Raw genomic sequence first — 12,909 nt, forward strand, 5'->3', positions numbered from 1 at the left:
GACTGGCGTGCGAGCTGCCCGCCTCCGCCTCGTCCCGTGGGAGCGGAGGGAAACCAGGGGGTCGTTTCCATAGAGATGAGGCCGGAGTGAAACTTTGCTGCGGGCGGGCGGCGAGGGCCGAGCCCAGGCGGCGCCGAGCGGAGCGGTCGGGCCGGCTGTGAGAGCGGGGTCCGTCTCCTCCCACCTCCGCGGCAGCGCCGCCGGGGGCGAGCGCCGCCCGGGCACCCTGCTGCGGAGCGGGGAAAGTTTTGCTCCGCGGAGCCGCCAGCCGCCCACGCCCCCCGGGCGGCTGCTTGGCGGCCGTTCCCCCGCGGCGGCTCCCGCGGAGCGCTGCTATGGCACCCGCCCGTCGCCGCGGGGCGAGCCGGGGGAGGCCGCCTCCGGCTGGCCGTGCGCTGGCGGCGGGGGGGCGCGCAGCCCCCGGGCGGCGGGCGTCCTCCTCCGGCCGGCAGTGACCGCCCCGGCCCCGCTCTTGCCGGCTCGCCATGCCTGCCCCCGCCCGCCTCTCGCCGAGCACGGTGCCGGGGAAGGGCGAGGGGAGCCACCGCCCTGTCACTCCCTGAGCCAGCCGCTGCCTCACCGGAGAAGCCCCGTGTCTGACGGGCACGGCGCAGCTCCGCTGCTCGCTGCGCCGGGAGGGCTGCGGGCACCTGGCACCTCCCCACAGGTAAGCGGCGAGGCGAGCGGGGGTGAGTCTGGCTGGGGACTACCCCTCGCTCCCGAACTTCATCGCGCCCGCAGCCGTCACCTCTCCTCGGGAGTGGAGGGGCTGCGCCCTGCGCGTCCCTGCGGCGGTGGCTCGGGCACAGGGAGATGCGCCCCTGCCCTCGGCGGCGAGGGGCAGAGAGGGGGCGGCTCGGGTGCGTGGGTGGCTTTTTCCCTGCCAGAAATGCACTTTCTGCCCCCCGAACGAAGCGGGCTGGCTTGCCGGCGGCTGCCGCGCTCCGCGCAGCTGCTACACACCCTCTTTTGTCTGCGCTCGGTCCGAAATACTTCAGTGCTGCCGTCCGCCTGCCCCGCCGCTCGGGATCCCGGCTCGGCCCTGCTCCCCCGGGGGCTGCCCCGGGCTGCGACCCCCGTGCCGCTCCCCACCCGGCGAGTTGTCCCATTGCCTTTATTTTCACGGGAGCTGGGCTTTCCTTAACCTTTGTTTGCGGGGAAAATGGTGGTGTGCTGGTTATCTGAAAGGATGAGAGATGAGGATGACAAGGGGGGCTTGCCTTATTCCCTTGCGTGCGAATGTAAGTCGGTGCTAAATAAATCGCTCACCGGGTAGACATAATCTTTCTGGTGAGGCAGACTTTGAAACAAAAGTACTGCGAACAGCTCGGGTGCGTGGCAGATACTCCTGATACCCTACTAACATAAACATTGTTAGTGTTTGCGCTTGAATTCAATACATGTGCAGCTGTTGTGCCGATCTGGAATTGCAGTAGCTCTATCAACTTCACACTTAATAGTCTTTTGTATGCAGTAGTTATGAAAAATAATACGGGTTTTATTGTTCAAAGGCAAAAGTACCCAGACAAAAGTATTCCTTTAGTGCAGCGTTCTGTGTAACGTGAACTACAAAATAACTTGTAGTGATGTAGTGGACTTGCACTTCATAATGCTCTTAGGACGTTAAGGCAATATTGCTCAATAAAATCCTGTCAGCAAAGGTTTCTCTGGTTTACCTTGATGATAGATCGATACACTAGCAACTATTCTGTTATTTTTGCTCTAAGTAGATGGTGTATACAATCCATGTGATAGAAACTAAGTGTCCAGATAGGAAGATGAAGTGCTTTTTTCTTCCCCCCTCCTTTTAGTGGTTTTGGTGCTGCTTTGTAGAAAGTGTGAAAAATACTCCAACACTTAAACCAGAAAATTATTTTTCCATTGTATGTAACTGAAGTTCCTTAATAATTAAGCTAAAGGGTCATTCAAGTTTGGAATGGCTTAGTGTACTTTTGTTGCCAGGAAATGTACTTCTAGCTAAATACTTGTTAGAAGATAATTGTAAGATAATTTTTAGTAATTCAAAACATGAGTTGTAATTAGGTGTTTTGTCCCGAAAATAGAAAACCCACTCATGGATAAAGATATGAGGTACTTAACTAGTAATTTGGGAAATAAAATCATATAAATTTATATTTTGTTGGCATAGAAACATTTTATTTGTTGCTCCTTGGTTGGATTACAACAGTGATCTAAATGAAAATTGGACTACTGATGCAATCGTTCAGCACACTAGAATGATTTTATTCTATGTACAGAAATAATTTTGCTCAATATAACCTCATTGGAACTAATTTTTATTGAAGCTTTGTAAAGATTATAAAAAGTGTGCTGTTGGAATCTAATCCTGTGAAATATGGACTAAGCAAGCCCTACTCTGACAAAGGGCTGAAAAGTTTGCTCACTCTCAAGCAGGTACACAATTTCAGCTTCATCCCTAATGATCACCCAAGGTCTGAGTTCATTGCACATGGCAGTAGGTCCTGGTAACTTCAGTGAAACTCATCATTGTCTTAACTGCACTGCTGGACCTTTCCTGGACCAAGCCCTCTCTCAGTGTGTTCTGCCTCTACTTCCCTCAATGCTGGATCTATGACACAAAATACCTGTGCTATGTGCAGGTGCTCACCTCAGCCATATCTCATGGCTTATATATTCTCTGTTTGTCATCACCTCTCAGGGGTGAAAGGGGAAAATGCAAAGTGAAAATTGGTTAAGGAGTGAAATACATAAATGCAGCAGCAGGAGGAGACTGCTGCTTGTTGTGTTTTGTTCAGTAGATTTTATGAGCCAGAAATCTGAAATGCTGAAAAATTAGTGAAAACTCCCACTAGAATTACTGAAACCAGACAAAGTTGTGATATAAACTATATTAAACCTATTGTCATGAACAGTAACCCATTGTTTTAAAATTAACAGTAGAATCATCAGTCTTGTCTGTAATAGTGGTAGAGGCTGTAGTAGAAGGGGAACTTCGTGTCCTAGCTAGTGTTGATACCTCAATTTGATTTGGTGCCACTGTGTTTTATAAACAGATCAGTTACTTGTAGTCTACATGTTTGATCTCATGATACTGGATCAAAGGGGCAGTTGCAAATAATTTTCTAGTTGCTAGATAGGAGGGTAATGTAGGAAGACGTGAAACATAAAGACATAGGTGTCCTATGCCAGTTTAGACATCTTAAGATGTTTCAGACCTCTGTATGAGGTTGGTAAACAGAGTCTAAGGGGAACACTTGTGGAAAGGCAGCTGAAAATGAGGTATAATGCTATTGTTTGTATTACAGTTTTATGTAAAAGCATTTAAGAAAACCAATCTATTCTCTGAAACCTTGTTAAAAAATCTGATGCTGTGTTATGATGGATACGGGAAGAAATCCCTTACTGTCAGGATTTAGGGAGGTCCATTGTTGGATGCCCATTTATCAGCAGAATCCTTGTATTGCTTCCTGTGCTTCTAACTGCCTTTGGCAGTATTAGTAGTATAGTGCCTTTGCTCAAAGGCACTAATACATAGTTGAGGAGTAAAAAAATCTTTTTAGAGGAGTTGCATATCTTCTCCAAGCCTAGAAGTAAATGGAAATTGCAAGTAGTGCTTGAGTTTATGCTCTAGTTTTGGTTAGCACGTTATTTGTACAGCAAAAACACTAAGGAAAAGTTTCTGGTTTTCTTCTTCACTAGGTAAAACATAAGAACCTACTTACCCAGAAATTGTGTGGGTTAAGTGGACTGTTGATTGCATGAAGAATGAAATGCTGACAACACAACTGAATTAAACTACTGATGAGATGTTTTACACTGCTGTTGTTCTACCCACTAGTTTTACTAGCTCCTCAGTGTCCACTGTTTGTGGAGTGTGAGAATAAGCACTGTTCTAAACTTTCATGCCAAAGCTTCAGTCTAGCTCTAAAGCAAGGTGTTGTTACTCTATTCCATCATTAACTATTTCCACATCAGTCCGTTCAGTAAGTATATGTATATATATGTAACTGCTCTTCAAATAGGGGTATCTTGACAGAGGGAGCCCAAGTGACCTGATGACAGAATTTAGTCCTGAAATTCAGACATTATATTGATCTCTTTGTGTAAATGAAATTACATTTTCCTTCCCGAACTTTTTTACATGATCAGTGATTTTAAACTATATGATTCATAGATGCCTTTTAAAAATCAAGTTTTTCTTTTTTTTGCATAGCTAGCCAAATTGGATGGATAAGCTGTAGTACAAAGCTACTCGAAGCCTTTTATCTGCAGCAGGATCAGAACATGCTTGTGATTGTTTTAAAATTATTCTATGTCCAGAAGACCTGAGAAAGAAGGATGTTTATCCTCAGTCATTTCCTTTATCCATCAGTGTTTCTAGTTGGGGAAAGTTAATATTCCTTTTTTCTGCATGTTTTAGTACCTAAAAAAATGTGACAGGGTGGTGCAAAGCCACCTAACCAAAACTAGGCATCTGAGGAGCATTGCAAATGAGATGTAATGATACAGCAGCCTTTCAGGAAAAACAGACTTGTGGAAAATAAGGCAATAAACTACCTTTTTGTATATAAAGATTCTGAAAGGTCTTTCACTTTATTCTCTTGTCTGTCTACATCAACATCTTATCATTTATATACCTCTGGAATTGTTCCTTCTGTTGGAAGTGTGACCATTTTTCTCCAACTGAAATAAGTAGAAATAAAGGAGATATTTGTCTCAATAGTATTTTAGTTTTTTCTCACTAAACTGAATGATGAAGCTCTTACTTCATCTCCTAATCAGGAGAAACAATATTTTGTCACTTTAATGAAGAATGCTTTAGATACACTCAATAATAATCTCAAGAGATGTAAAATATAGCATAGGTTACATTTCATAGGAACTAATTTAAAAACAAAGAAGCAAAGAGGAAAAATCCTTTTTTATATTAATTTGTTTTTTCTAGTTGCTGTTTCACAGATACAGTTGTGCTGTATCTGTTGCGCAGTGTTGTGGTTTTAAAACCCATTGATAAAAAGTGCTGAAATTTTAGTCAGTTGAAAACTACATTCATGCTGGCTGTGAAATGGGAAAGACATTTTCAACAAAGCAGTGATGCAGTTGGATGCTAATAGCCTACCACTTCTGACAATTGGTTAGTTTCACTAAATTCTTTAAGTAGTAGAGGTTTGTGCTTTGATACCTATAAATCTGTAGCATTAGCTCAGAGAGTGAGTGTGATATCAAACCAAGTTTTTTAAGAGCTTTTCAATAGTAGTCATACTTCTTTTTTTTACTAAAGGGGAAATTCCAAAAGTAATTTTCTGTCAATTTAAACCACCATAAAAGCACATTAATTGGAAGCCTTTTATAAATGTCACTTAGTATGTTTAATTTGGTGTCATAGTGGTAACAGTAATATAGGGTTTTTTTCACATTCTCCATCTGAATGTGTCTGAATAAATCACTCTGCTTATCTGTAATCAGTTGCACATTGTTGAAGAATGTGTTTGTATCTAGTTAATTTTATCACTTCCATTTTGCTGTGTATTAAATGAGGAAAAAGTGCTATTATTTGTCCATCCATCTGGTTTAAAATTGTTGCTCAAAATACTGGTGTTTTCTTTCCTTTGGGTAATTCAAAATAACAAAGGCATAGCACATCCTATGTGATGTACATGTGGGCTGTGCAACTTTATTCCTTCATAAAGAGGGATGAAAGCAGCCTTGTTTGTTGGGGCATCATTTTACTACAGCAAACAAACTTTCCCAAGGGCTATTCCTTGGAGCACACAGGGTGTACATAATAGCTGCTTTAGCTGCTGTCTTTTGCATGATCTTCTGCTAGACAAACTTGGTGCATAAGTTCTGAGGCAGCCCTGTGCTTGGAAAAAGGGACATGCTCTGCAAATGTGCTTTCTTGACATGGATGTCATGATGGGGTCAACTGAATAAACCTGATACAGTTCAAGATTTGTCAGAGGTGTGCTTCTTGCTATAAATTATTGTGTATTTAACAGTTGGCTTGTTTCATCTGAAGTGTGACTATTATTTTTTTAGGAAGAAGTTAGATTACAGAAAATGGACCAAAAAAAAAAAAAAAAAAACCAACCGAAGGAAGAAAGCAGGAGAGAGAGAAGGGAAGGAAGAAGAAAGAGCAAAACACAAAATGGAAATATTGACGATAGAAAAAATAATGAAGGCAGAAAAAGGATGAGATATAGTAAGTTGCATTTCTAAAGAGAAATTATGCCACATCCATTGTTATAAATGGAAAGAATCTTGAATAATGGAGATAAGAATAAAAGTAAGAATAAAAGATGTGGCAGTATTTCTTTTTTGAAGTATCTCATGGAAAATCAGACCAGAAAATTAAAAGATTAATTCCTGTCTCACTGAGATGCATCTTAAATTGTCTTTGTTGTGTAAGTAAAATGTTCTGCAAAAATGATGTTAAACACTTCCTCCAGAAGATACACTATAAGTAAATCAGTTCAGACAGACATTAGAAAGGAAAGGGAGCTAAGAAGGATAGTTTGCTTAGAGAGATAGAAACTGCATTTTGAAGTACTTGAAAGTTAGGTGAACTGTTGTTTTCATTTTCAAGCAGACTAATGCTCTAAATCCAGAAGTTATCATCATGTTGATCTATGAAATTTGTTATTGTCTCACAGAAGACCAATGAGCGCAATAAGCACAATGAGAACATCCTTCAAACACTGGATAATTAACTGGTATTTATTGTGAATACTTAGCTACCCTACTTGCACAGATTTTTCTTTGTGATATGTTTTTGCTATATCTGTGTAAAGAAACTAATTAAACCAAGACATGTTTTATGGCCATGAGGTCAGCCAGAGTGGTCTGGCTCTGTGTGGCCTTTCAGATGGTTATATCCAAATGGACTGTTTCGAAAGAGCTTCTGGATTGAACCAGCTAAGTGCCTGAGAGGGGGCTGGCTGACCTTGACCACAAATGTCCCTGGCATCCTTGTGATAGTGTGAAAGAGACACCACCAGAGCCCGTGCCTAAGGACATCATGAGCACGAGATCCATGACTTTTTAGAATGTTTTTCCATCTCAGCTGAAACTATCTTGCTACAGTGATCCAAATATACACAGATTTTAAATAGAAGTAGTGTATTGAAAGCTGTATTTAGAAGACAATGTCTGCTTTAATTATGTTGAAAGAAATCTGATGCCAGTTTGCTATCACACTAGTAACTTCAGTAATATGGAAAATGGAATTTTGAGCATTGTTTGATACACAGAATTTGTGGACATGGTGGAACAACATTCTGGGCCACCAAGAGAGTGGCCACCTTGTGGCAAAGAAGGCCGACAGAATCCTGAGGTGCATTAGGAAGAGCACTGCCAGTAGGACAAGGGAGGGGATCCTGCCCCTCTACTCAGCTGTGGTGGGGCCTCGTGGGGAGTTCTGGGCTCCTCAGGAGAGACATGGAGCCCCTGGAGCAGGTCCAGCGGAGGGCTGTGAGGATGACTGGGAGGGGACTTAGGAGAAAGGCTGAGGGGGCTGGGCCTGTTCAGCCTTGAGAAGAGATGACTGGGAGGGGACTTCATCAGTGTGTGTAAATATCTAAAGGGTGGTGCCAAGAGGATGGAACCAGGATCTGCTTGGTGGAGCAAACCGCTAGAATGAGAGGCAATGGACAGAAACTGACGTTCCAGCTGAATATGAGGAAGAATATCTTTACTGTGCTGTGACTGAGATGGAACAGATTGCCCAGAGGGGGTGTGGAGTCTCCCTCACTGGAGATACTGAAGAGCTGTCTGGACACAATCCTATGCCATGTTCTCCTGCTTGAGAAAGGAGATTGGACCAGATGTGGTCACTTCCAGCTTGACTGATACTGCGGTCATAGTCCCAAATGGATTACAAGAGATTTGCCAAACAAGCACAAAACTTACACATAAAATAAATGTCTAGCTGACAGCTTCTTAATGTCACATTTATTTGCCTGGTAATAATAGCCTGTACAAAAATGGCTAGCAGATATTAATAATAAACATCCAGAGGCCTAACAGACTCTTCTTGGGAAGCCCTGTCTTGCCTGTTAATACAGTTTATAGACTTTAGAGCAGTAGAGTCACTTTGTATTAATTCAGTGCCAAAGTGCTTTCCCCAAACCCCTCTATGAACCCTACAAAGTATTTGCTTTGCTCTTTGCCAGGAAGACATTTCTTCTCAAATTACTTTTCAGACGCCTCTTCTGAATTTATTGCCATTCTTTTTCTAATTCAATATTGTTCTCCTAGGACGTGGCCTCATTAACTGGTGCCCACGGTGGATTATCTGCATATATTGCTGGAACATAGTTCAGTAGACTATATTAGAAAGACACGGGTCCAGTCCAAGCCTGCAACCAGTATGTATGCCAATTAAATTACACACAGAAGCGTTTACTGATTAAGGACAAGTAATGCTGCATTTTGTAGAATGCCAGTTTGTAATTTTTTTGATTGTCATACTGGCTGTACAGTTGAAATGGTAATGAAAAGAGGTTATAGCTGAGGCCATAGTTCTTTTTTATTTATGTTTTTAATCTTGTGAACTTTTAAATTCAGTTAGATTAGTGTTTGGTTGGTTGATTTTTCCCTATGAAATTTGGAGGTTATGACTAGATGGTATTACATATATTATAAAATTCCTGCAAAAAATTTACAATTATCACAGAATCAAATTTAGACTATGAGGGGCTGGGCCCGGATGAAGTAGTATAACTTTCTGTTAATGTTTTGTTGTGCAGATTTTGTAGCATGCTGTGTGATTATAGGTTAGGAAAAAATTCTCCACTGAAAGGGTTGTCAAGCATTGTAACAGGCTGCCAGGGGAAGTGGTTGTTGAGTCACCATCCCTGGAGGTACTTAAAAAGCATGTTGATGTGGCATGTAGAGACATGGTCTAGTGGTGGACTTGGAAATCAGCACTAAGGTAATTGTTGGGCTCACAATCTCTGTGGTCTTCTCCAATCTAAATGATACTATGACTTCATGATATGTGACCATTGTGGGTTTTTCCTACTTTCTCCAAAGAATATTAAGAGTAGCTAATCTTTACTTTTACAACCATTTTTATCAGTGTGCATGTTGACAGGTATTTACCCTGTGTTAAGGAAGGCAAACTCCAAAGGAGAAATGTGGAGCTGAAAGTAGTCTGTGTTAGCTTTAGTTGCTGCAGTCCTTCCTTCCAGAGTTTAGACTTGGACTCAAGCAAAACTCTATCTCTTTTATAGAATATTCTAATTGTTACTGATATAACAATATAACCAATATGCTATTTGTTACTAGGCAAAATTTGATTCTGAGTAGGTTTGTTATCTTTGTTTTCAGGTTTGTGCTTAGGATGTAATTTTAAACTGAGACTGTTGAGTGCTTGGGAAATGGGCCTAACCCGTTGCTTAAAACTCATTAAAAAGCCAAGATCAGCATCATCCTCAGGTTAAATATGGCTTTGTTAAACCTTGTGACTGAAGAGATGGGCTTCAGAATTAAATTTGGAGCTTTTCCCCCCTAATCTGGCTGTTCTCACAGTTGAAGAAGCATTTCCTAGGGAAATGGGGAGGAAAAAAGAAATTACAAAAGGTCTGCTACAGCAGACTATGAATTCAGATGGGAATGGTGAGAATGTCTGGTTAAACTAGTCTGAAATTCAGAAGGCCCTTGTAGAGGGTGCTGATGTTATGGAAATTTGGATTGGAAGATTTTTCTGATGAGTCATGTGCTCTGAAATTAGTTGAAAATGTTGCCCTTCCAACAGTAAGACTGTGCTTGGGAATTCCCGTGTTTGCAAAATTATGTGTCTGAAAGTCTTCTAGGACTCAGAGGCTATGGCTTCTCAGGTTAGACCTGAAGTTTGGAGGTCTGGGTAATGTTTATTATGTGGGTTCTTTGATTAGCTTTATATTAGTAATCTCGTTGTTGTGCTTGATCACCTACATTTGATTCAGTTACAGGCATTCAGTAGCTGTATGCTGTAGCAGAAAACTCACACAAACTGACACAGTGTATTATACTTTAGCAAAAAATTGTAGGTTAACAACTGTAGGTAAATTTTCATTCCTTGACTATTGCAGACCTGTGAATATAATGGTATTAGGAAGGCAGAATGTAGATAAGTGGATAGGTCAGTAGTACAGCAGCAACCACAAACATCAATTATTCTATAGCAACAAGGCTATAATTTTTGCAAATAATATATTTAGTCAAGTAGTAGGGAGGCTCTTATCTGAGTGACTGGATGAAGTGGGTCTTATGTAGTGTGGCTAGATACGTGGCAGTAATATCATAACACTGCTTTCCTTCATATCTTTCAGTTAATCCACAAGGAATGATGAGGCCAGGTGTTTGCATTTGCCAAGGTTAGCAATTAAGAAGAGACAAAACATGGTTAGGAATAGTGCTTAGGTCATCAGCAGTGACAGCAGAGGCTGTGTCAGAGCAGTTAAAGTGCCTTAGAAAGGGGTCTGATCTGCTGTGCCTGCTGTTCTCCAGAAGTTAGTAGCTTTAGAACTCTTTGCAAACACTCAACTTAAAAGCTTCTCTTCAACAACTGCATTGCTCTGAAAGATTGTCCTTAGCATGGTCATGTGTGGTCATATGCATGTTTGTATTGCTTCTTGTCTTCCTTTTCACCTTGATTCTTCTTTTTAGACTGTGATTACTGGCTGATGTGCTGTGGGTAGTGCATCCTAGGAGGCTGTTCCAGCCAGGCTCCAGACTACATAAAGCTGATTCACAACATGGAAGGTAGACAGAGGCTCTGCACGATCAGGTATTCACCGAGCTTGCTAAGCAAAGCATGGGGTTTCAAGATTTTTTAATCTAGATCTTGAGGCAGTTAGTTTTTTCAAAAGCTGAGATTTTGGGCATTTAATCACATAGACCTTGAAGTTAAGGTACTGGGCAGGTTTCTACAATTCCTGTGCCTAAAATCTCATCTTGATAAGAAATTACCTTCTCAGGCAGCAACATCAATGAGAGGATGAGACAGAAAATGTCTACAGATCCTTACTGTATACATTTCTTACTGTTTTAGATACTGTGACTTTTTCCTTAAAAATTGAGGTTAAAACAATATAAATGATCGAAAAACTGTTTAAAATCACTTTCACGTGCATCACATGTAAAACCATGTGGCTGTGATTAACCAAGCTCATTGTGTGTAAAAGCTAGGGGATGACTGTTGCTGAGCATAACTTTCTTTAAACAGATTTTTCAGAAGGATTATCAGTCATCATGATCACTGTAAAAACAGAAAATATGAGCCGTGGCAGAGATCTGGAAAACAGACAGAGGAATGATCCTGGATTCCATCAAAACCCAAAAGAATATACAACTTCATGTTACAGCTTGGGAGAATGATAAAATTGAAGTTGAGGAATGGCTTCTGTTAATAATTTTGTATTTGGCTTGTGTTTTAGTTTTCAGGATACTTTATTGTAAAACTTTTTTATTGCTCATTCTTGGTATGGATTTTGTTTGTTTTTACAGAGACAGACTGCATATTTATAGTGCAGTAACTCTCCACATTCTGTCTGGATAGCTGTTGAAGAAGGAGCATGGAAAAAGCATGGCTATGTAGACAGGCTAGTATTGCATTATTTGAATGTTTGTCCGAATCTAATGTGGCTCCTCTGGCTGATATGACAGTAATTTCTGTTTTCCTCCAGCAAACCTGCCTTTTCCATATATGAGTGTGTATGTATGTTTGTATATGGGTGTCTGTATCTATCTATATCTATATATCTATATATCTATATCTGCATTTATATATAATCTATATCTATATATATCTATATTTATATATTGGGACAAGACTGGGGAATTTCTGCAACTATTGCTCCTCTCTTCATGAAAAAAAATAAAACCAGGTAGTGGATTTGCTTTATATGGAGCCCTGTAGGCCCTACTTTTTTTGTTGTGCATTTTTTTGTTTGCTTCAAAGAATAATTGCAGAAGCACCTTAATGCTGTAGCCATACTTTATAATGGGAATCCAAGCCACTCCTGTATTGTATAGATGTAGACAAGATACCAGAGTTTAGTAAAACATATAAAAAGCTCATGGACATTGTGTTATATATAAGGTGTGGTAATTGCTGACCTACTCTGTTCCTCTGTGAAACAGTCCTTTAAATCCTTCAGGTTTTTTGTGCCCATGCAATGCTCTCTTCTCTCTTTGTAGTTCAGGAGATGCATCCTATCCTCCTTTGCTTCACATCTCCTGTTTTGCTTTTTCCTACATCAGAGCACAGATGATTCAGGAATCAAATGTTAATTCAGCTTTGCTTGTATCTAGGGTGCATACAGCTAGGAGCTGCATACTGGACCACTGAATTACTCCTTCAAAGCTAATTTTTAGAGTTGTATAAATTAAACAGATCAGCAAAGATGTAAGAATTTGGTTTCTCTGCTATTGTTGTATTTTGCATCAGTATAAATCCTTGATTTTAATGAAGTTTTTAATATATGTCATAAAACTGGTGGAGGGTTAGATATTACAGACTGAGTATTGGAAGACGACAGTCAAAAATTGTCTTTTCCTGCTGTGAGCTCAGGAACACTGTAAAAAGATTGAATTATTCTTGTTTGGTTACTGTTGCTCTGGTAATGTCTTGAGATCCTGGCTGTGTGAAGTCACAGGCAGATTTCTTACATATTTCAACAAGGTTAGGATGTCATGCAGTATCTTAGGTAGTCTTGGGCCTAGTGCTCGTTCCTACATGGCCCAAAAATGTCAAAAATGTTTTCTATGAATTATGCCTTTATTATGAGCTGGCCAAAACAGCTCTCAGCAGCTAGAAGCGCTTTAGTTCAAAGCCATGACAATCAGTTTTTGCTAATAAGCTGCCATCCTGGGAAACCCCTAAGGCCTTCCAATATATGCTTTCTGCAAAGATGACACTCTTGTTTATCTAAGCCATGTTAA

The 12,909-nt window shown here is 41.0% G+C and overlaps 1 protein-coding gene across 3 annotated transcripts in view; it reads left to right on the top strand.

Annotated features, from left to right (window-relative positions):
- Positions 1-422: 422 nt before the first annotated feature.
- TMEM200A (transmembrane protein 200A) overlaps positions 423-12,909 on the top strand; it is a 53,259-nt gene continuing 40,772 nt past the window's right edge. The window contains exons 1-3 of one of the 3 annotated variants that reach the window (XM_021540724.3): positions 423-667; positions 10,633-10,753; positions 11,473-11,567. The gene's annotated coding sequence lies outside the window, so the exon portion shown is untranslated. The remainder of the gene's footprint in view (positions 668-10,632; positions 10,754-11,472; positions 11,568-12,909) is intronic. The other 2 variants (XM_021540727.3, XM_021540723.3) reach the window with 2 other exon arrangements.

This window comes from Lonchura striata, chromosome 3 (assembly GCF_050655825.1).
Source record: "Lonchura striata isolate lonStrDom1 chromosome 3, ASM5065582v1, whole genome shotgun sequence".
Lineage (NCBI taxonomy): Eukaryota > Metazoa > Chordata > Aves > Passeriformes > Estrildidae > Lonchura > Lonchura striata.